At 48.4% G+C, this 20956-nt stretch overlaps 7 non-coding genes and 1 pseudogene across 7 annotated transcripts; all 8 read left to right on the forward strand.

Moving 5' to 3' along the window:
* The first annotated feature begins 659 nt into the window (after window positions 1–659).
* LOC142727966 (U2 spliceosomal RNA) lies at window positions 660–854 on the forward strand. Its single transcript, XR_012877389.1, has one exon. It is a non-coding gene; the product is annotated as a U2 spliceosomal RNA (small nuclear RNA).
* Window positions 855–2140: 1286 nt separating this feature from the next.
* LOC142727988 (U2 spliceosomal RNA) lies at window positions 2141–2331 on the forward strand. Its single transcript, XR_012877399.1, has one exon. It is a non-coding gene; the product is annotated as a U2 spliceosomal RNA (small nuclear RNA).
* A 1286-nt stretch (window positions 2332–3617) lies between these two features.
* On the forward strand, window positions 3618–3808 carry LOC142727989 (U2 spliceosomal RNA). Its single transcript, XR_012877400.1, has one exon. It is a non-coding gene; the product is annotated as a U2 spliceosomal RNA (small nuclear RNA).
* Window positions 3809–9416: 5608 nt separating this feature from the next.
* LOC142728032 (U2 spliceosomal RNA) lies at window positions 9417–9608 on the forward strand. The gene has a single exon (XR_012877439.1). It is a non-coding gene; the product is annotated as a U2 spliceosomal RNA (small nuclear RNA).
* A 1282-nt stretch (window positions 9609–10890) lies between these two features.
* On the forward strand, window positions 10891–11081 carry LOC142727990 (U2 spliceosomal RNA). Its single transcript, XR_012877401.1, has one exon. It is a non-coding gene; the product is annotated as a U2 spliceosomal RNA (small nuclear RNA).
* Window positions 11082–12367: 1286 nt separating this feature from the next.
* LOC142727993 (U2 spliceosomal RNA) lies at window positions 12368–12558 on the forward strand. The gene has a single exon (XR_012877403.1). It is a non-coding gene; the product is annotated as a U2 spliceosomal RNA (small nuclear RNA).
* Window positions 12559–13848: 1290 nt separating this feature from the next.
* Window positions 13849–14039, forward strand: LOC142727994 (U2 spliceosomal RNA). Its single transcript, XR_012877404.1, has one exon. It is a non-coding gene; the product is annotated as a U2 spliceosomal RNA (small nuclear RNA).
* Window positions 14040–15325: 1286 nt separating this feature from the next.
* Window positions 15326–15427, forward strand: LOC142727974 (U2 spliceosomal RNA; annotated as a pseudogene).
* Window positions 15428–20956: the final 5529 nt, after the last annotated feature.

Genomic DNA, 20956 nt, shown 5'->3' on the forward strand with positions numbered 1-20956 from the left:
AATTCGAAGGAGTCTAAGTCTGTGTGGAAGAAGATTGTTACGTATGATGTGTCAAATAAGCAGAAAGATTTGTTATGGATGTCGGTACATGGAGTGTTGCCTGTAAGGAGTGTTCAGAAAAGAAGAGGTTTGGTTGCATCTGAAAGGTGTCCGAGAGAAGGTTGTGGGGATGATGAGGATGTGAGTCATGTGTTTTGGTCGTGTAAGCATGCAAAGGATGTTTGGAAAAAGTTGAGTGGGTTGTGTGAAGAATTGACTGGTTTGAAGGTTTTGACGTATGAAATTGTCTTGTTTGGTTTGTGTAGTTTGGGTAGTGAAAAGGATAGAGTGTTGTGGATTTTTCTGACTTGTGTGAAAGAAGTATTGTGGAATACGAGGAATTTGAATGTGTATAAAAGAGAAGTATTTGAGATGGAGGATGTGGTTAGTATGGTATTGGCTAAATTGTATTTTTATTATAAATGGGATCTAGAAAGAGGTATGGATGCGGAAGGGATATGGCGAATGTTGAAATGGAGGTATTTAGTTTGAGGAATTTGTTTGATTTATCTTGTATTTGATGGAAAAATAAAATAATGAACCAGAGTGATGAGATTTTTTGAAAAATAGAGAGGTGGTTTGAACAACTACAGTTCTCGGTTTTATTCAAAAAAACCTGAATGGTTTAATAAAAAAAAAAAAAAAAAAAAAAAAAAAAAAAATCTGTTCTTATCAGTTTAATATCTGATACGTCCCCTATCTGGGGACCATATATTAAATGGATTTTTAGAACAGGGAGATGGAAATAGAGCTTGCTCTGTCCACTCCACGCATTGACCTGGTATTGCAGTATTTCCAGGACCGGTGCACCCTTCCCTTATGTGTTGACTAAAATCAGATTCCAAAAGTGTTTTTTCTCTTTGCCATTGTTTCTGTCTTTCTGAAGGGATCTCCCCTTTTAATCCCATTATTTCAACACCTGTTGGACAATGCATTTGTACAGTCATGTGTGATAATGAGCTCATTTATTAAATGCAATTAATGAATACATTGCCACCTCTTGTTGTGTGTGTGTGTGTGTGTGTCTTCTGTGTTTCTGTGTTTCCGGCATTTCACATTGGAACAGCTCATTCACCTTCCTTGTCTTCTCTCCGCCCTCCCTCCCTCCCTCCCTCCTAGGTAAGTTAAAGAGCTGCACCTGAGCCAGCCACTGATTGATGCAGCACCACAGTCAAATAGTGGAGTGGAGTGGAGTAGGGGAACAGCAAACAGCCATTAAAGCAGCCAGCCGCCTACCCGCCACAATGGACCTACCTGTGTACACTAGGTGGATGTGATGGAATGTACTGTCGTCCCTACATTTCAAGAAGAAGTAAGAATTGCAGTTGCAACAAACCCTTGCTTGCCTACAAAGAGAGCAGCAATTTGGATTTGTTACTATGTTACCTGGAAGAATAACAAACTGTGCAAGGATGGAGGTTGTAGGAGCAAAGAGAAGTTGTCTGTAAAGTTGGTGGATGCCTATTTTCCATTTTGCAGTCCCTTGTCTCCCTCTTGTGGCCTCCTGGAGGCAAATAAATGTGCAAAAAAAAGACAGCCTGGCGGCCGGCTGTTGCAGTGTTGCCCTCTCAGGCAACACTGAGTGACTGACTGAGCCTCACAGTCTTATATAAAGTTCAGACGGAACTTTGCACGTGTCATAGTGGAGCCCTCAGGATTCCAGAGCCAGCTTTCTGACATCATAATGGGGCCTGCCTCAGAGATAAAAGCCTGGGCCCAGGCAGTGTTGTTCAGTGCTGCTCAGCAGGCAGCACAGGACTGGATTAAAGCTGATACAAGGTGTGAAGGAACAAGGGGTGGCTGTGGGCATGCACTTGCTGCCGCTGCCAGTGTTTATCTGCATGGCAGGAGGGCATTTGGGCGTTGCCAGGAAGGCGTTTTTATGTAGATTCCTCCTCTTTCAGCACTGCATTGTGGTGCAAGCAAAAGAAGCAAATCCTGTCTGGCTTCCTCTCCGGCCTTTATTCACCTCCCGCTTAGTAGCTGTAAATGTGTGTGAGCCTGCAGGGCCCCATGGAATTGCCTAGGAGTAGGCTGAATCGCTGCAAGGGGTGAACAGCAGTATGGGACAGGCTCGGGCAAGGCAAGGGCCGCTCGGGTTATCGCTTCTCGGCCTTTTGGCTAAGATCAAGTGTAGTATCTGTTCTTATCAGTTTAATATCTGATACGTCCCCTATCTGGGGACCATATATTAAATGGATTTTTAGAACAGGGAGATGGAAATAGAGCTTGCTCTGTCCACTCCACGCATTGACCTGGTATTGCAGTATTTCCAGGACCGGTGCACCCTTCCCTTATGTGTTGACTAAAATCAGATTCCAAAAGTGTTTTTTCTCTTTGCCATTGTTTCTGTCTTTCTGAAGGGATCTCCCCTTTTAATCCCATTATTTCAACACCTGTTGGACAATGCATTTGTACAGTCATGTGTGATAATGAGCTCATTTATTAAATGCAATTAATGAATACATTGCCACCTCTTGTTGTGTGTGTGTGTGTGTGTGTCTTCTGTGTTTCTGTGTTTCCGGCATTTCACATTGGAACAGCTCATTCACCTTCCTTGTCTTCTCTCCGCCCTCCCTCCCTCCCTCCCTCCTAGGTAAGTTAAAGAGCTGCACCTGAGCCAGCCACTGATTGATGCAGCACCACAGTCAAATAGTGGAGTGGAGTGGAGTAGGGGAACAGCAAACAGCCATTAAAGCAGCCAGCCGCCTACCCGCCACAATGGACCTACCTGTGTACACTAGGTGGATGTGATGGAATGTACTGTCGTCCCTACATTTCAAGAAGAAGTAAGAATTGCAGTTGCAACAAACCCTTGCTTGCCTACAAAGAGAGCAGCAATTTGGATTTGTTACTATGTTACCTGGAAGAATAACAAACTGTGCAAGGATGGAGGTTGTAGGAGCAAAGAGAAGTTGTCTGTAAAGTTGGTGGATGCCTATTTTCCATTTTGCAGTCCCTTGTCTCCCTCTTGTGGCCTCCTGGAGGCAAATAAATGTGCAAAAAAAAGACAGCCTGGCGGCCGGCTGTTGCAGTGTTGCCCTCTCAGGCAACACTGAGTGACTGACTGAGCCTCACAGTCTTATATAAAGTTCAGACGGAACTTTGCACGTGTCATAGTGGAGCCCTCAGGATTCCAGAGCCAGCTTTCTGACATCATAATGGGGCCTGCCTCAGAGATAAAAGCCTGGGCCCAGGCAGTGTTGTTCAGTGCTGCTCAGCAGGCAGCACAGGACTGGATTAAAGCTGATACAAGGTGTGAAGGAACAAGGGGTGGCTGTGGGCATGCACTTGCTGCCGCTGCCAGTGTTTATCTGCATGGCAGGAGGGCATTTGGGCGTTGCCAGGAAGGCGTTTTTATGTAGATTCCTCCTCTTTCAGCACTGCATTGTGGTGCAAGCAAAAGAAGCAAATCCTGTCTGGCTTCCTCTCCGGCCTTTATTCACCTCCCGCTTAGTAGCTGTAAATGTGTGTGAGCCTGCAGGGCCCCATGGAATTGCCTAGGAGTAGGCTGAATCGCTGCAAGGGGTGAACAGCAGTATGGGACAGGCTCGGGCAAGGCAAGGGCCGCTCGGGTTATCGCTTCTCGGCCTTTTGGCTAAGATCAAGTGTAGTATCTGTTCTTATCAGTTTAATATCTGATACGTCCCCTATCTGGGGACCATATATTAAATGGATTTTTAGAACAGGGAGATGGAAATAGAGCTTGCTCTGTCCACTCCACGCATTGACCTGGTATTGCAGTATTTCCAGGACCGGTGCACCCTTCCCTTATGTGTTGACTAAAATCAGATTCCAAAAGTGTTTTTTCTCAAAAAAAAAAGATCGCTTCTCGGCCTTTTGGCAAGATCAGGTGTAGTATTTCTGCATCTGGTTTTGTTGGGAGGTGTCCGGGGTACCCTGCTCCTTGGCCTTGGGGGATCGTCTCTTTTCACAGAGAGACTTCACCCCCTTGCTGCTATTTGGGGAGTGGGCTTAGCCCCCGGACAACGAGTTGCGATCGCGCCTTACCCAAGAGGTCAACCGGCCTTGAGGCGTTTTTCTAAGAGCGTTCCGAGGGCGTTTATCGGGCTTCGTAGGTGTCTGGGGTACCCTAATCCTTGGCCTTGGGGGAGGGTTCCACTTAATTGTGGAATCTGAGCCCTTGCTGCTATAAGGGACAGGCTTAGCCCCCAGGCACTGAAAATGCCATATACATTTGGATTTGCATCCGGGGACACCCGGTTGCGCCAGTCCGTCCGCATCGAGGTGGAAGAAGGCCATCGCCAGCGGAAGAACCTTCGCTTCATTGTGGAGGTGATTCTGCTGGACTTCCTGGGGCTCAAGCGGGCGGACATCCTGTGTCTCAACGACCAGGAAAGCCGCGGTCGGTACACCGTATCCTTTACGGCCGCGGCATGTTGCGACAACATGCACAAAAGATTGTCTGATGCGGACCAGAGTGAGGAGCGGCTAAATGGACTGAACTTTTTATTCCTCTACGGGGAGGAAGAAGTCCCGCTCGTGATGTGCATGTTCAGTCCATTTGTCTCAGAGTGTGACATTGAAACCTTCCTCAGTCGTTACTGCAGGGAGGTCCGCTTCTCACATAAAATCTTGAACACCCAGAGCTTCTGGAATGGCAAAAGAAAATATTGGGTGAAGTTCCGCCAGGATCCCAATGGCATTGGAGGCTTACATCACCCACCCCAGAACTTTGCCATTGGGAAGAATCGAGGATTCCTATTTTACCCCCAGATGCCAATAGCCTGCCGGAACTGCTTGAGATATGGCCACACCAGAGAACATTGTGACCGGCCCCATGTGGTGCAGTGTAACAGGTGTGGCCAGGTTGGACACGTAGCGGCAAAATGCAGTTCCGAGGTGTTGTGCAATCTGTGCGGCATGACTGGGCATGCTTTTAAAGATTGCCCCCGCAGAGCGAAATCTGGGCCACCCAGACCAGGGCCAGAGCGGCAGTTTGCAACATGTGCAGACGCCGCTGGTAATGCCCCAAAACGAGCATTGACGACTGAGGGGTCCAGGCCAAAGTCCTTCACAGCTCCATCGGGGGGCCCACCGATGTCAGCCTCGAGGGACGGCCATAGGGATTCCACCGGGTCCAGGCAGAGCAGGAGGAATTCTGACTCTGCTGGACATAAGTTGACCGGCACCTCTGCAAACAGGTCCTCTGCTCCGCCTGCAGTGGACCCTGTTGAGGCAGTGGTTAGCGACAGGCGTCGTGGCTCCGTAGGTTCTGCAGTAGGACCTGACGCCTGTCCCAAGAGTGTGGGCATGGAGCGGAGACACTCTGTGTCAGACGAGGGCTCCATTAAGAAAACCCTAAAATATGCTGGATTGGAGCCTCGTTTTGACCATTTCCGGTCAACGGGGGGGTCGGAGCAAAGTTCCTCCACTGCGGTTGTGGAGGGGCTTGCGATGAAGGCTCCCCGTAAGCAGGCAAAGGTTGCCAAGAGCGATGGGACCTCACAGGCCCCTGTGCAGCTGCCCAGGAAGGACATCAGCGATATCTTCAGCCAGGGGCCAGAGATGGGTGAGAGCGACTTCGAGGAGATGGATAGGAGCCATTCTGCAAAGAGACAGCGAGAGGAAGAGGAGTCCGGAGTTCGGAGGAAAGCTGCCTATCGGAGTTCGGATGAGAGCAGTGTGGGGGTTGGAGCCGCCCACGTATCTGGCTCTGACCCTACCAACATCCAAGATTTATTGACCCCTCAAAAAGGGGGTCCAGACTCGCAGCTGATCTCCGAGTACGACTCTTCTGGTTCGGACCCTGACCTCAACTAAGACTATGTTGGTTCCTATCAAAGTCGCCTCACTAAATGTGAGGTCCCTAAAGAGCCCTGTCCGCAGGACTGCTTTATTTTCATTTTTAGAGACTGTGGACTTTGACCTTTGCCTGCTTCAAGAATGTGGAATCCCTAATGACTTGGAATATCAAGATTTAAAGATGGACTGGAAACTAGGCCCCTCAGTCTGGTCTGGTGGAAATGACTGTCGCTCTGCGGGGGTTGGATTGCTCTGCCGAGGTCGTTTTATCTCCATCCAAACAGTGACTGAAATCATGCCCGGCAGAGCTATTTTAATACATTTGCTTTTTAATGGAACTTTAATTCGTGTTTTAAACGTTTATGCCCCTCCTACCAAACAGGAGAGGGCAGAACTATTAGAGATTTTACCATTGTTTTGTGTTGGGTCTACCCCCCTGCTGGTGGGTGGTGATTTTAACTGTGTGCGAGATGGAGAACACCGCCAGGGTGGGGATTTTAATCGAAAAATTGACCGTACTTCTTACCTGCTCAAGAATTTTATTGGTGATTTTAAATTGAAAGATTGCTGGAGGGAACTCTTGCCTGCGGACCCAGGCCCCACCTGGTCCAATGGAAGAGTGAGCTCCAGAATTGATTTTATTTTCACTTCTAATAGTTTTATTCCCAAAAAATGTTTGCTTTTAACAAATATTTTATCTGATCACAAGCTCCTTTCAGTGCACCTGGAGCTAGAGGGAGAGCAAAAAGCTTGTAGGGGTCCCTGGAGACTAAACACCACACTCCTGGAGGACCCCATCATTAAAGAGGAGTTTGTGCGGACCTACCAGTGTTGGCAGTCCCATAGAGCGCCCAGTCAGCCTATGCTACACTGGTGGGAGGGCATTAAACCCAAAATCAGAGCTTTTTTTATTCGAGCAGGTAAGAAGAAAGCAAAAGAGAAAAAACAATGGTTTTATGTTCTTAATAAACGTTTACATGTACTTTTTAAATTGAAGGAGATTGGTATGGATGTTGATGATGATATCTTAAATCTTAAAGCTGAAATAAAATATGCCATAGAAGAGAAAGGGAAACAAATAATTTTTAATTCACATGTAAAGCACCTCGAGGATGGCGAGAAGTGTTCCCGGTTCTTCTTCAAAAAGGTAATGGATAAACGAGATGTCATTTTAAACCTTGAAGGAGAAACCACTATGGTCGGCATTTTAAATTCTGCTTTTAATTTCTACCAATCTCTTTTTAACAAGAAAAATATTGATCCTTCCTTTTTAGAACATGTTCTTAATTCCCTTGATGCCAAGCTAGATATTTTAGACCAGGAAGTTTTATCCCGTAATATTACCTTGGAGGAACTTTTATTTGCTTTTAAAAGTTTTTCTAATGGGAAAGCTCCTGGGGAAGATGGTCTGCCCATCGAATTTTATCATGCTTTTTGGGAAATTTTAAAGAATGACATGTTTTTATTGTATAAGGAAGTTTTTATTACTGAAGAGCTGCCCCCTTCCTGGAGGAGGGGGATTGTGTCCTTAATTTTTAAAAAAGGTGAGAGGGACCAGTTAAAAAACTGGCGCCCTATTACTCTTTTAAACGTTGATTGTAAAATTTTAGCTAAACTAATAACAATCCGTTTTAAACCTTTTATTCATAAATTAATCCATCCAAACCAGGTATGTGGGGTACCTGGGAGGTCAATTACTGAGTCCCTGAATATTTTACGTGACATCATTTGGTATTTTAAAGAAAGGGGTCAAAGCCTTGCTATTTTATCCTTAGATTTCGAGAAGGCTTTTGACCGGGTCTCCCATGAATATCTTTTTATGGTTCTTAAAAAGATGGCTGTTCCTGAAATTATTTTAACACGTATTAAGCTTTTATATCGATCCTGTTTTAGCCAAATTTCTATCAACGGATTTTTAACTAAAGGTGTTCCTCTTTTATCAGGGGTGAAACAGGGGTGCCCGTTGTCTCCGCTCCTTTTTATTTGTGCCATAGAACCTCTGTTCACCCTAATAAGAGATGATAAAGTCATCAGAGGCGTGCCCATACCTGGAGGAAGGGGGAACCAGGTAAAAATCCTAGGCTATATGGATGACGCCACCGTCCTATGCCCAGACGCCGCTTCTATGAGACGGGCATTGAGGAACACCGGCTTTTTTTGTGAAGCCTCTGGTTTTAAATTAAACGTTGATAAGTGTGACTGTTTTTATACTGGTGTATGGGATTCCTCTGTGACACCAGGAGTTAACATGCAGCAGGATCAGATAAAAATTTTAGGAATTGTTTTTAATCAAGAAAACGATGGGAGACCCAATTGGGATTCAGTAATTGCCAAAATGGAAAAAAAGGTTTTAATGTGGAATTTGAGAAATCTCACCATGGAGGGAAAAGTTTTAATAATTAAATCTGTTTTATTACCCATAATGCTTTATGTAGCTATGGTTTTCCCTCCAACAATTTTATATATTAAAAAAGTGACCAGGATCTGTTTTATGTTTTTATGGGGTTCCAAAATGGAAAAACTAAAACGTGATTTTATGTACAGATGTAAGGACAATGGCGGGAGAGATGTTCCTAACCTTTTTAACTTCTTTTACATTAAATACTTTTGCTTCTGTTTTAAAATGTATAATTCTGATGGTATTTTTAGCTACTTTTTAAAGTACGCTACGGGCATGATTTTTAAACGATGGTTTCGTGTCCCTTTGAATTCTCCTGTGCTTCTGTGTCCCCCAAAACAATATGCGGTGCTCGAAAAAACTGTCAGGCTCCTAGGTCTCCAAGAATTGGAGCCTGACATATTGGGGGACCAGAAAAAAGTGTCACTCTCCTGTAGGCGGCAGGAGGATACACTGGCAGTTTCAAATTTCTCACAGGCAAGGTCCAAGGTGGTGTGGCGGAACGTTTTCGGGAAATTTATGGCAAATGTGCACAAGGACCTTGCCTGGGCAATCGTTCACCAGTGCCTCCCTACTCGTGAATTCCAGCATAGGCGAGGACTGGTGGCGAGAGCCAAGTGCCCGAGAGACAGGTGTGGTGACGACGAGACGATAATGCACCTGTTTTGGAACTGCCCATATGCACAGGAGGTTTGGAGGAAGGTAGGCCCATTGCTGAAATGGGCCTGCGGTCTTAAAGATCTTAAATTTGAATACGTGTTTTATGGTCTTTTTAACTGCCCAAGTTTTAAACAGCAAATGGTCTGTTGGATCATTTTAAACTGTTTTAAGAATGCCATTTGGAAGGTTAGGAACATTCTGCTTTTTAAACATGATTTTATTGACGTTAAAAATTGTGTGAAATATGCCCTAAGTGAAATGTATATTTATTATCTTAGGGACAAAAAGCAGCTAGGGGTAAAAGAAGCAACATCCATGTGGTGTTTGCAAATGTGGAATACCATAACATTGTAAATAAAAATGGTTTTATTCTTTTATGTCTTTTATGCCCTGTATAAATTTTATCCTGCTATTGTTCTGTACTTTTATTATAACATCTGTATTAATGGTCTTATTATTATTACTTTTGTATTCATTTAAATGTATGAATATTCATGTATTATGCTGTTGATTTTATCTTGTGGTTTCAATTTTAAAAAAAAGTCTGTAAAATATATTATTTTTGCCAATAAAAAACTTTGTTGAAACCTTATCTGTTCTTATCAGTTTAATATCTGATACGTCCCCTATCTGGGGACCATATATTAAATGGATTTTTAGAACAGGGAGATGGAAATAGAGCTTGCTCTGTCCACTCCACGCATTGACCTGGTATTGCAGTATTTCCAGGACCGGTGCACCCTTCCCTTATGTGTTGACTAAAATCAGATTCCAAAAGTGTTTTTTCTCTTTGCCATTGTTTCTGTCTTTCTGAAGGGATCTCCCCTTTTAATCCCATTATTTCAACACCTGTTGGACAATGCATTTGTACAGTCATGTGTGATAATGAGCTCATTTATTAAATGCAATTAATGAATACATTGCCACCTCTTGTTGTGTGTGTGTGTGTGTGTGTCTTCTGTGTTTCTGTGTTTCCGGCATTTCACATTGGAACAGCTCATTCACCTTCCTTGTCTTCTCTCCGCCCTCCCTCCCTCCCTCCTAGGTAAGTTAAAGAGCTGCACCTGAGCCAGCCACTGATTGATGCAGCACCACAGTCAAATAGTGGAGTGGAGTGGAGTAGGGGAACAGCAAACAGCCATTAAAGCAGCCAGCCGCCTACCCGCCACAATGGACCTACCTGTGTACACTAGGTGGATGTGATGGAATGTACTGTCGTCCCTACATTTCAAGAAGAAGTAAGAATTGCAGTTGCAACAAACCCTTGCTTGCCTACAAAGAGAGCAGCAATTTGGATTTGTTACTATGTTACCTGGAAGAATAACAAACTGTGCAAGGATGGAGGTTGTAGGAGCAAAGAGAAGTTGTCTGTAAAGTTGGTGGATGCCTATTTTCCATTTTGCAGTCCCTTGTCTCCCTCTTGTGGCCTCCTGGAGGCAAATAAATGTGCAAAAAAAAGACAGCCTGGCGGCCGGCTGTTGCAGTGTTGCCCTCTCAGGCAACACTGAGTGACTGACTGAGCCTCACAGTCTTATATAAAGTTCAGACGGAACTTTGCACGTGTCATAGTGGAGCCCTCAGGATTCCAGAGCCAGCTTTCTGACATCATAATGGGGCCTGCCTCAGAGATAAAAGCCTGGGCCCAGGCAGTGTTGTTCAGTGCTGCTCAGCAGGCAGCACAGGACTGGATTAAAGCTGATACAAGGTGTGAAGGAACAAGGGGTGGCTGTGGGCATGCACTTGCTGCCGCTGCCAGTGTTTATCTGCATGGCAGGAGGGCATTTGGGCGTTGCCAGGAAGGCGTTTTTATGTAGATTCCTCCTCTTTCAGCACTGCATTGTGGTGCAAGCAAAAGAAGCAAATCCTGTCTGGCTTCCTCTCCGGCCTTTATTCACCTCCCGCTTAGTAGCTGTAAATGTGTGTGAGCCTGCAGGGCCCCATGGAATTGCCTAGGAGTAGGCTGAATCGCTGCAAGGGGTGAACAGCAGTATGGGACAGGCTCGGGCAAGGCAAGGGCCGCTCGGGTTATCGCTTCTCGGCCTTTTGGCTAAGATCAAGTGTAGTATCTGTTCTTATCAGTTTAATATCTGATACGTCCCCTATCTGGGGACCATATATTAAATGGATTTTTAGAACAGGGAGATGGAAATAGAGCTTGCTCTGTCCACTCCACGCATTGACCTGGTATTGCAGTATTTCCAGGACCGGTGCACCCTTCCCTTATGTGTTGACTAAAATCAGATTCCAAAAGTGTTTTTTCTCTTTGCCATTGTTTCTGTCTTTCTGAAGGGATCTCCCCTTTTAATCCCATTATTTCAACACCTGTTGGACAATGCATTTGTACAGTCATGTGTGATAATGAGCTCATTTATTAAATGCAATTAATGAATACATTGCCACCTCTTGTTGTGTGTGTGTGTGTGTGTGTCTTCTGTGTTTCTGTGTTTCCGGCATTTCACATTGGAACAGCTCATTCACCTTCCTTGTCTTCTCTCCGCCCTCCCTCCCTCCCTCCCTCCTAGGTAAGTTAAAGAGCTGCACCTGAGCCAGCCACTGATTGATGCAGCACCACAGTCAAATAGTGGAGTGGAGTGGAGTAGGGGAACAGCAAACAGCCATTAAAGCAGCCAGCCGCCTACCCGCCACAATGGACCTACCTGTGTACACTAGGTGGATGTGATGGAATGTACTGTCGTCCCTACATTTCAAGAAGAAGTAAGAATTGCAGTTGCAACAAACCCTTGCTTGCCTACAAAGAGAGCAGCAATTTGGATTTGTTACTATGTTACCTGGAAGAATAACAAACTGTGCAAGGATGGAGGTTGTAGGAGCAAAGAGAAGTTGTCTGTAAAGTTGGTGGATGCCTATTTTCCATTTTGCAGTCCCTTGTCTCCCTCTTGTGGCCTCCTGGAGGCAAATAAATGTGCAAAAAAAAGACAGCCTGGCGGCCGGCTGTTGCAGTGTTGCCCTCTCAGGCAACACTGAGTGACTGACTGAGCCTCACAGTCTTATATAAAGTTCAGACGGAACTTTGCACGTGTCATAGTGGAGCCCTCAGGATTCCAGAGCCAGCTTTCTGACATCATAATGGGGCCTGCCTCAGAGATAAAAGCCTGGGCCCAGGCAGTGTTGTTCAGTGCTGCTCAGCAGGCAGCACAGGACTGGATTAAAGCTGATACAAGGTGTGAAGGAACAAGGGGTGGCTGTGGGCATGCACTTGCTGCCGCTGCCAGTGTTTATCTGCATGGCAGGAGGGCATTTGGGCGTTGCCAGGAAGGCGTTTTTATGTAGATTCCTCCTCTTTCAGCACTGCATTGTGGTGCAAGCAAAAGAAGCAAATCCTGTCTGGCTTCCTCTCCGGCCTTTATTCACCTCCCGCTTAGTAGCTGTAAATGTGTGTGAGCCTGCAGGGCCCCATGGAATTGCCTAGGAGTAGGCTGAATCGCTGCAAGGGGTGAACAGCAGTATGGGACAGGCTCGGGCAAGGCAAGGGCCGCTCGGGTTATCGCTTCTCGGCCTTTTGGCTAAGATCAAGTGTAGTATCTGTTCTTATCAGTTTAATATCTGATACGTCCCCTATCTGGGGACCATATATTAAATGGATTTTTAGAACAGGGAGATGGAAATAGAGCTTGCTCTGTCCACTCCACGCATTGACCTGGTATTGCAGTATTTCCAGGACCGGTGCACCCTTCCCTTATGTGTTGACTAAAATCAGATTCCAAAAGTGTTTTTTCTCTTTGCCATTGTTTCTGTCTTTCTGAAGGGATCTCCCCTTTTAATCCCATTATTTCAACACCTGTTGGACAATGCATTTGTACAGTCATGTGTGATAATGAGCTCATTTATTAAATGCAATTAATGAATACATTGCCACCTCTTGTTGTGTGTGTGTGTGTGTGTGTCTTCTGTGTTTCTGTGTTTCCGGCATTTCACATTGGAACAGCTCATTCACCTTCCTTGTCTTCTCTCCGCCCTCCCTCCCTCCCTCCCTCCTAGGTAAGTTAAAGAGCTGCACCTGAGCCAGCCACTGATTGATGCAGCACCACAGTCAAATAGTGGAGTGGAGTGGAGTAGGGGAACAGCAAACAGCCATTAAAGCAGCCAGCCGCCTACCCGCCACAATGGACCTACCTGTGTACACTAGGTGGATGTGATGGAATGTACTGTCGTCCCTACATTTCAAGAAGAAGTAAGAATTGCAGTTGCAACAAACCCTTGCTTGCCTACAAAGAGAGCAGCAATTTGGATTTGTTACTATGTTACCTGGAAGAATAACAAACTGTGCAAGGATGGAGGTTGTAGGAGCAAAGAGAAGTTGTCTGTAAAGTTGGTGGATGCCTATTTTCCATTTTGCAGTCCCTTGTCTCCCTCTTGTGGCCTCCTGGAGGCAAATAAATGTGCAAAAAAAAGACAGCCTGGCGGCCGGCTGTTGCAGTGTTGCCTGCCCTCTCAGGCAACACTGAGTGACTGACTGAGCCTCACAGTCTTATATAAAGTTCAGACGGAACTTTGCACGTGTCATAGTGGAGCCCTCAGGATTCCAGAGCCAGCTTTCTGACATCATAATGGGGCCTGCCTCAGAGATAAAAGCCTGGGCCCAGGCAGTGTTGTTCAGTGCTGCTCAGCAGGCAGCACAGGACTGGATTAAAGCTGATACAAGGTGTGAAGGAACAAGGGGTGGCTGTGGGCATGCACTTGCTGCCGCTGCCAGTGTTTATCTGCATGGCAGGAGGGCATTTGGGCGTTGCCAGGAAGGCGTTTTTATGTAGATTCCTCCTCTTTCAGCACTGCATTGTGGTGCAAGCAAAAGAAGCAAATCCTGTCTGGCTTCCTCTCCGGCCTTTATTCACCTCCCGCTTAGTAGCTGTAAATGTGTGTGAGCCTGCAGGGCCCCATGGAATTGCCTAGGAGTAGGCTGAATCGCTGCAAGGGGTGAACAGCAGTATGGGACAGGCTCGGGCAAGGCAAGGGCCGCTCGGGTTATCGCTTCTCGGCCTTTTGGCTAAGATCAAGTGTAGTATCTGTTCTTATCAGTTTAATATCTGATACGTCCCCTATCTGGGGACCATATATTAAATGGATTTTTAGAACAGGGAGATGGAAATAGAGCTTGCTCTGTCCACTCCACGCATTGACCTGGTATTGCAGTATTTCCAGGACCGGTGCACCCTTCCCTTATGTGTTGACTAAAATCAGATTCCAAAAGTGTTTTTTCTCTTTGCCATTGTTTCTGTCTTTCTGAAGGGATCTCCCCTTTTAATCCCATTATTTCAACACCTGTTGGACAATGCATTTGTACAGTCATGTGTGATAATGAGCTCATTTATTAAATGCAATTAATGAATACATTGCCACCTCTTGTTGTGTGTGTGTGTGTGTGTGTCTTCTGTGTTTCTGTGTTTCCGGCATTTCACATTGGAACAGCTCATTCACCTTCCTTGTCTTCTCTCCGCCCTCCCTCCCTCCCTCCCTCCTAGGTAAGTTAAAGAGCTGCACCTGAGCCAGCCACTGATTGATGCAGCACCACAGTCAAATAGTGGAGTGGAGTGGAGTAGGGGAACAGCAAACAGCCATTAAAGCAGCCAGCCGCCTACCCGCCACAATGGACCTACCTGTGTACACTAGGTGGATGTGATGGAATGTACTGTCGTCCCTACATTTCAAGAAGAAGTAAGAATTGCAGTTGCAACAAACCCTTGCTTGCCTACAAAGAGAGCAGCAATTTGGATTTGTTACTATGTTACCTGGAAGAATAACAAACTGTGCAAGGATGGAGGTTGTAGGAGCAAAGAGAAGTTGTCTGTAAAGTTGGTGGATGCCTATTTTCCATTTTGCAGTCCCTTGTCTCCCTCTTGTGGCCTCCTGGAGGCAAATAAATGTGCAAAAAAAAGACAGCCTGGCGGCCGGCTGTTGCAGTGTTGCCCTCTCAGGCAACACTGAGTGACTGACTGAGCCTCACAGTCTTATATAAAGTTCAGACGGAACTTTGCACGTGTCATAGTGGAGCCCTCAGGATTCCAGAGCCAGCTTTCTGACATCATAATGGGGCCTGCCTCAGAGATAAAAGCCTGGGCCCAGGCAGTGTTGTTCAGTGCTGCTCAGCAGGCAGCACAGGACTGGATTAAAGCTGATACAAGGTGTGAAGGAACAAGGGGTGGCTGTGGGCATGCACTTGCTGCCGCTGCCAGTGTTTATCTGCATGGCAGGAGGGCATTTGGGCGTTGCCAGGAAGGCGTTTTTATGTAGATTCCTCCTCTTTCAGCACTGCATTGTGGTGCAAGCAAAAGAAGCAAATCCTGTCTGGCTTCCTCTCCGGCCTTTATTCACCTCCCGCTTAGTAGCTGTAAATGTGTGTGAGCCTGCAGGGCCCCATGGAATTGCCTAGGAGTAGGCTGAATCGCTGCAAGGGGTGAACAGCAGTATGGGACAGGCTCGGGCAAGGCAAGGGCCGCTCGGGTTATCGCTTCTCGGCCTTTTGGCTAAGATCAAGTGTAGTATCTGTTCTTATCAGTCCTTGTAAGGATAGATAGCTCGGAGAACCACTGGGGGCTATAAACACTAGCTTAGCGATCCAAGAGCGTTCCAGACGAAGCCGGCGACGAACTGCGGAGAAGAACCAGCGAAGACGACGATCCAGAAGGGAGAAGCCGCCATCGAGGAAGAAGCTCCGGGAGATCGCTGCCGGGAAGAAGAAGGAGAACTTCGGAGAAGAGCCGCTGCTGAAGGGGATCTTCGAAGAAGCTCGGCCGCAGAAGAAGAAGCTCGACGAGGAACCGCTGCGGAAGAAATTTCGTGGAAGAACCTCGGCCAGCAAGGAGAAGATTTGCATAGCTCCGCCCCCTTCGGGAAAGAGCTATCGAAGATCCTCCCCAAGCGACAGGAACAGCTGGAAGAAGCCATGGCCTCAACCAGCAACCCTGCCACCCAGAAGGAGAAGGCTGATGGACCAGGTGAGCCGGCCCAGGCCAGGACATCTCCTCCTGAAGCCTCCTCAAGCCAACAGGCCACCAGGAAGCCGAACCAGGCTGCTCCAACCCTGGAGCCCTGGATGAAGCAGACGGTGGCCCTGAAGCTCAAGGAGGTGGACGGGAGAGTGCCGGACATGACGGAAGAAGTGTTCTGCCAGAAGATGCTCCTGGATCAGGGCTTCGCTAAGCCGGAGACCATCAGTATCCAGGCCTTCATGACCGGGATGTTCTTCGTGACCTTCGCTTCGATCAACATCTGCAGAAGGTACTGGGAGATGGTGAAAGCGGCGAGGCCTGAATCCCCTTTCTCTCGCTTTGTGGGCAACTGCCCTGTCCAAAGAGAGGAAAGGCGGGTGACGGTCTCAATGCGGAACCCACACACCCCCGGCAAAGACATCACCACGCTCCTGAAGCGGTTCTGCACAGTGGTGAGGGAACCCACCCACATCCTGAACGGACTCGGCTTCTGGACTGGCAAGTGGTCGGTAATCGTCCGACTGAACAAGGATTCGAGCGCGGAAGACGGCCTCCAGCACCTGCCCCAGTCATTCTCGCTGGGCAACTCCTACGGCCTCATCTATTACCCGGACATGCCGCAGATCTGCAGGAGATGCAGCAAGAAGGGTCATTCGGTGAAGGACTGCAAGGAGGACGCCTGCAAGAACTGCCGGGTAACAGGACACGAGACCAAAGACTGCCCGAAACGGACAATGTGCAACCTCTGCGGACAAGCAGCCCACTCTTACAAGGACTGCCCGAAGAGGGATCGATCCTGGGCAACTGTAGCAGCGAAAGCTCCAGCCAGAGGGAACCCCGCCCCAGCCAGAGCTCCAGCGGCACAGAAGACCGGGAAAAAGAAGGATGGTAAGAAGACGACAGTCCCTCCCCCCCCTCTCCCGGCCCTCCCTCGCCCTACCCTTCCCACCCTCCCTCGCCCGGCCCTCCCCACCCCCCCGTCCCCAACCCCTGTCACCCCCACTGAGGCTCTCACCTTCTCCTACCCACCCATCTCAGTGGTCCTGTCACCTGCACCTCTCCCAACCCAGCCTCCCTTCTCCCCAGCTCCAGCAGCACTAACATCTTCCCCTCCAGCTGCTGGAGTCCTCTCCCTGGAGGATTTTCCCCCTCTTGTCTCCTCAGGTGCCATCCAGAGGAAGAGAAAGGTGAGGGACAGCCCAGCTGCTGAGTCCTCAAAGCGACAAGTCGTGGAAATCTGCGAAGATTCCCTTGCGCAGCAGGAGGAAATGGAGCAGATGGTGGAGGAACTCGTGTCTGAACCTGAGGTCATCGACTTCACAACAGACATCCAGGTGGCTACAATCCTGGAACAATTTCTGTCAGAGGGCCTGCTGGATCTTTCGGACCCGCCAGGCGAGGAGGATCCGCCCGACCGGACTGGTAACTAAGGTGTATCGTTTGCACTAACCTTCTTTATTCTCCCCCATGGCTGCTAAACTTAACATCTTTAGCCTCAATGTGAGGAGTGTTAGAGATAGGACTAGATGTCAGATGGTGCTAACTTTTCTTTCCAAGCAGTCGAGTGATGTATTTATGCTGCAGGAATGTACTCTCCCCTCTTCCAGGTCATACCATCATCTGGCCAGGCAGTGGACCCAAGGCCCGTCCTACTGGTCTGGTGGGGGCGACTGTAAGTCTGCAGGGGTTGCCATCCTGATTAGGGGAAGCGTATTTACTGTTGACTCTGTCCAGGAGCTCGCCTGCGGCCGCTTGTTGGTCGTAGACGGTTCCTGGGCAGGAGAGCCGATTAGGCTCATCAACGTATACGCTCCCCCTATGAAGGCTGAGCGCCTGGAACTATTCCAGACCCTGCGGACCCAGCTCGCCACCACTAGGGCAGTGGTGATGGCCGGGGACTTCAACTGCCCCATCGAAGAGGATGGACGAAGTTCCGGCACTTCAATCAAGCTGGATGTCAGTTCCAAACTGCTTATCGAGATGGTAACCGAAGCATCCTTGCAGGACGTTGTGGGCTCCATGGGGATCGGCTCTGTGAACTATTCATGGAGCCGACCCGATGGCTCACTTCGTTCTCGGATTGACTTTGTGTTCACCTCCCGGGCAGTCAAGCAGCATGGGCACTCCATGGTCCCCTGCTTCTTCTCTGACCACAGGGCCATTCTCTTCCAGGGTGCCATCGGCCACGGTTTTCCTCCCGGCCCTGGCTCCTGGAAGCTGAATTGTGCCCTGCTGGAAAGAGAAGAGGTACTGGCGGAACTTAGAGACGCCTATATTGTTTGGAGGAATGATAAAGTTTTCTTTGACAAAACCTGTGACTGGTGGGAATATGTTAAAGTTGAATTTCGTTGTTTCTTTCAGGCAAAAAGTCGTCAACAGGCGTGTGAGAGGAAGAGAGACTTCAGAGAGATGCAGCGTCAGCTGCGATCCCTGCAAGACCTCCTTCAATGCGGCTGGGACGTCAGGAAGGAGCTGGAGGAAGCCAAAAAGGGCCTGAAAAGGCACTTTGAGGAGGAATCCAAGCGAATTGTCTTTCGTTCCAAGGTGGAGAACCTGGAGAAGGGTGAGAAATGTAACTCGTTCTTTTTCAGGAAACTCCATGCCGGCCACACGCCCCTGAAGGAACTCCGAGATGAGACCGGAAACATGCATTCTGGGAAGAAGGAGGTGATGGGAGTCGTCACAGACTACTACCGAAGCCTCTACTCCCGGAAAACCACTGACCCCGAAGCCGCCGATAAATTCCTGTCAGGTATCACTAATCATCTTGATCCTGCAGGTACGGAGGCTATGGACGTACCCCTGACGGTGGAGGAACTGCTCTCTGCCGCTAAATCCTTCAGACCCGGCAGGACCCCGGGCAGTGATGGTCTCCCAGCAGAGCTCTATGTAGCGCTGGGGGACTTGATCTGTCCGGACCTGCTGGAGCTCTATGAGGAGATGGTGGTGGAGGGTAGAATGCCACCGTCCTTGAGAGAAGGCATGATCACGATCTTGTATAAGCGGAAGGGGGAGAGATGTGACCTGAAAAACTGGCGTCCCATCTCTCTCCTGAACGTGGACTACAAGATCCTCGCCAAAGTATTGACCAACAGACTGAAGGTTGTCATCGGACAGATCATCGGATCGGACCAAACCTGCGGCATTCCTGGCCGTAGGGTGGCCGACAGTCTTGCCCTGGTGAGGGACACGGTGCATTACATGCAAAGCCGCCGTACACACGCGGCCCTGGTCAGTCTGGATCAGGAGAAGGCTTTTGACCGGGTCTCTCACGAATTCATGGGTAAGGCTCTGCGTAGGCTGCGGCTTGGCAGGTTGTTCTGTTTGTATGTTAACCTGATGTATTGCGACATTTACAGCTCGGTGCTGGTGAACGGCTGGAAGACTGACCCCTTTCCTGTATCGTCGGGGGTTAGACAAGGCTGTCCTCTTTCACCTCTCCTTTTTGTTTGTGTTATAGAGCTCTTCGCAGAGGCTATCCGGCAGAATGGAGAGATCAGAGGGATCACCGCACCAGGTCCAGGACACTTCGAGGTCAAATGCTCGCTGTACATGGACGACGTGACCGTCTTCTGCGCTGACCAGAGTTCGGTGACTGCACTCGTCCAGACCTGTGAGGAGTTCGGACGCGCTTCAGGGGCAAAAGTCAACTGCGGGAAGTCGGAAGCCATGCTCTTCGGAAAGTGGTACCTGCCTTCTCCTGCCTCCTTCCCGTTTACTATCAAGCCGGACTTCATCAAAATTCTGGGAGTCTGGTTCGGTAAGGAAGGTGCAGCCCTAAAGTCGTGGGAAGAACGCTTGGCCAAAGTCAACCAAAGGATCGGACTGTGGAGCCTCAGACAACTCACTATTGAGGGCAAAGCAATGGTCCTGCGTAACGAAGTCTTGCCTGTGCTACAATACACTGCACAGGCATGGCCCCCTCTTGCAACGGTCTCGAGGGCCATTACCAGGACTGTGTTTCGCTTCATCTGGGGCTCGAAAATGGACAGAGTAAAGCGGACTGTTATGTACAAGGAGCCCCGCAAAGGTGGGAAGGGTATACCCGACATTCCCACTCTGCTGCGGATCGCTTTTGTATGTGACTGTGTTCGTAGGACTCTGAGGACAGCAAACGGCTCTGCGGGCAAGGCCATGTCCCGCTACTTCCTCCTTCCCCTCTGGCGAGGTTTTGGCTGGGACAAGTGGGACAGCTCCTTCCCTTACAACTGGCACGCTCCCTGGTTCTACGGAGATGTCGTCCGGTTTGTGAGGGAGCATCAACTGGAGGGTCTTAAGCCCGACTTGTGGAAACCTAAGACGATCCACAAGCACATCAGAGCAAAGGACTCACTGGAGTCTGTTCCAGGGCTTCATGCCGACACGTTGGAGACTGTTTGGACTAACGTGTCATCTGGCAGGTTGACCAACGGGCACAAGGACATTTCATGGATGGCCATCCAGGGAGGACTGCCTCTTAGGTCATTCATGCATGCCCGCAACCTGTGCAAGACCCGGTACTGCCCCAGGTGCCCCTTCACGGAGGAAACATCTTTGCACATTTTCTGGCAGTGCCCCTTTGCACAGGGTCTGTTGAAAGCCTTGGAACATGAACTCAAGGACTCAGTACCCAGGAACAGACTGTCGTACCGCTCGGTACTTTATGGACTATTTCCTGGGAATACCACGGATGGAGCAATCCAGGAAGCCTGGCGCCTTATGAACTGCTTTAAGGACGCTATATGGTTTGCCAGGAACCGTCTGATTTTGCGGAGAGAGAGTGTGTCCGTCCAGGACTGCCGCAGGCTGATCCACAGCCTGCTCAGAGACTATTCCACCTGGGACAGCCCGGACGTCGACGAGGAAGAGGACTGATACTCCCCTTCCCCCCACTCTCCCTTCTTGTGTGTTGTCTTTCAATAAAGCTTCGGGCCTGTGATTTCCCCCTTCCCTATCCCCTCCTACCCACTCCCCTATCCCATCACTTGTCTGTAATGCTTTGTTGTTTGGCGTTAGTGAATGCAAGAATGTTAGTGTAGCATGTGGTGTAATGTATAGCATAGGCTAGCCTGTACTGTGTATTATACTGTCATGTTATGTTTGACGACTGTTATTATTTATTATTTGCTGCTTCATGGCTTGCGCTGCGTCGCAGTAATGTTTGTAT

The sequence above is a fragment of the Rhinoderma darwinii genome, unplaced genomic scaffold, assembly GCF_050947455.1.
Source record: "Rhinoderma darwinii isolate aRhiDar2 unplaced genomic scaffold, aRhiDar2.hap1 Scaffold_658, whole genome shotgun sequence".
Taxonomy (NCBI): Eukaryota; Metazoa; Chordata; class Amphibia; order Anura; family Rhinodermatidae; genus Rhinoderma; species Rhinoderma darwinii.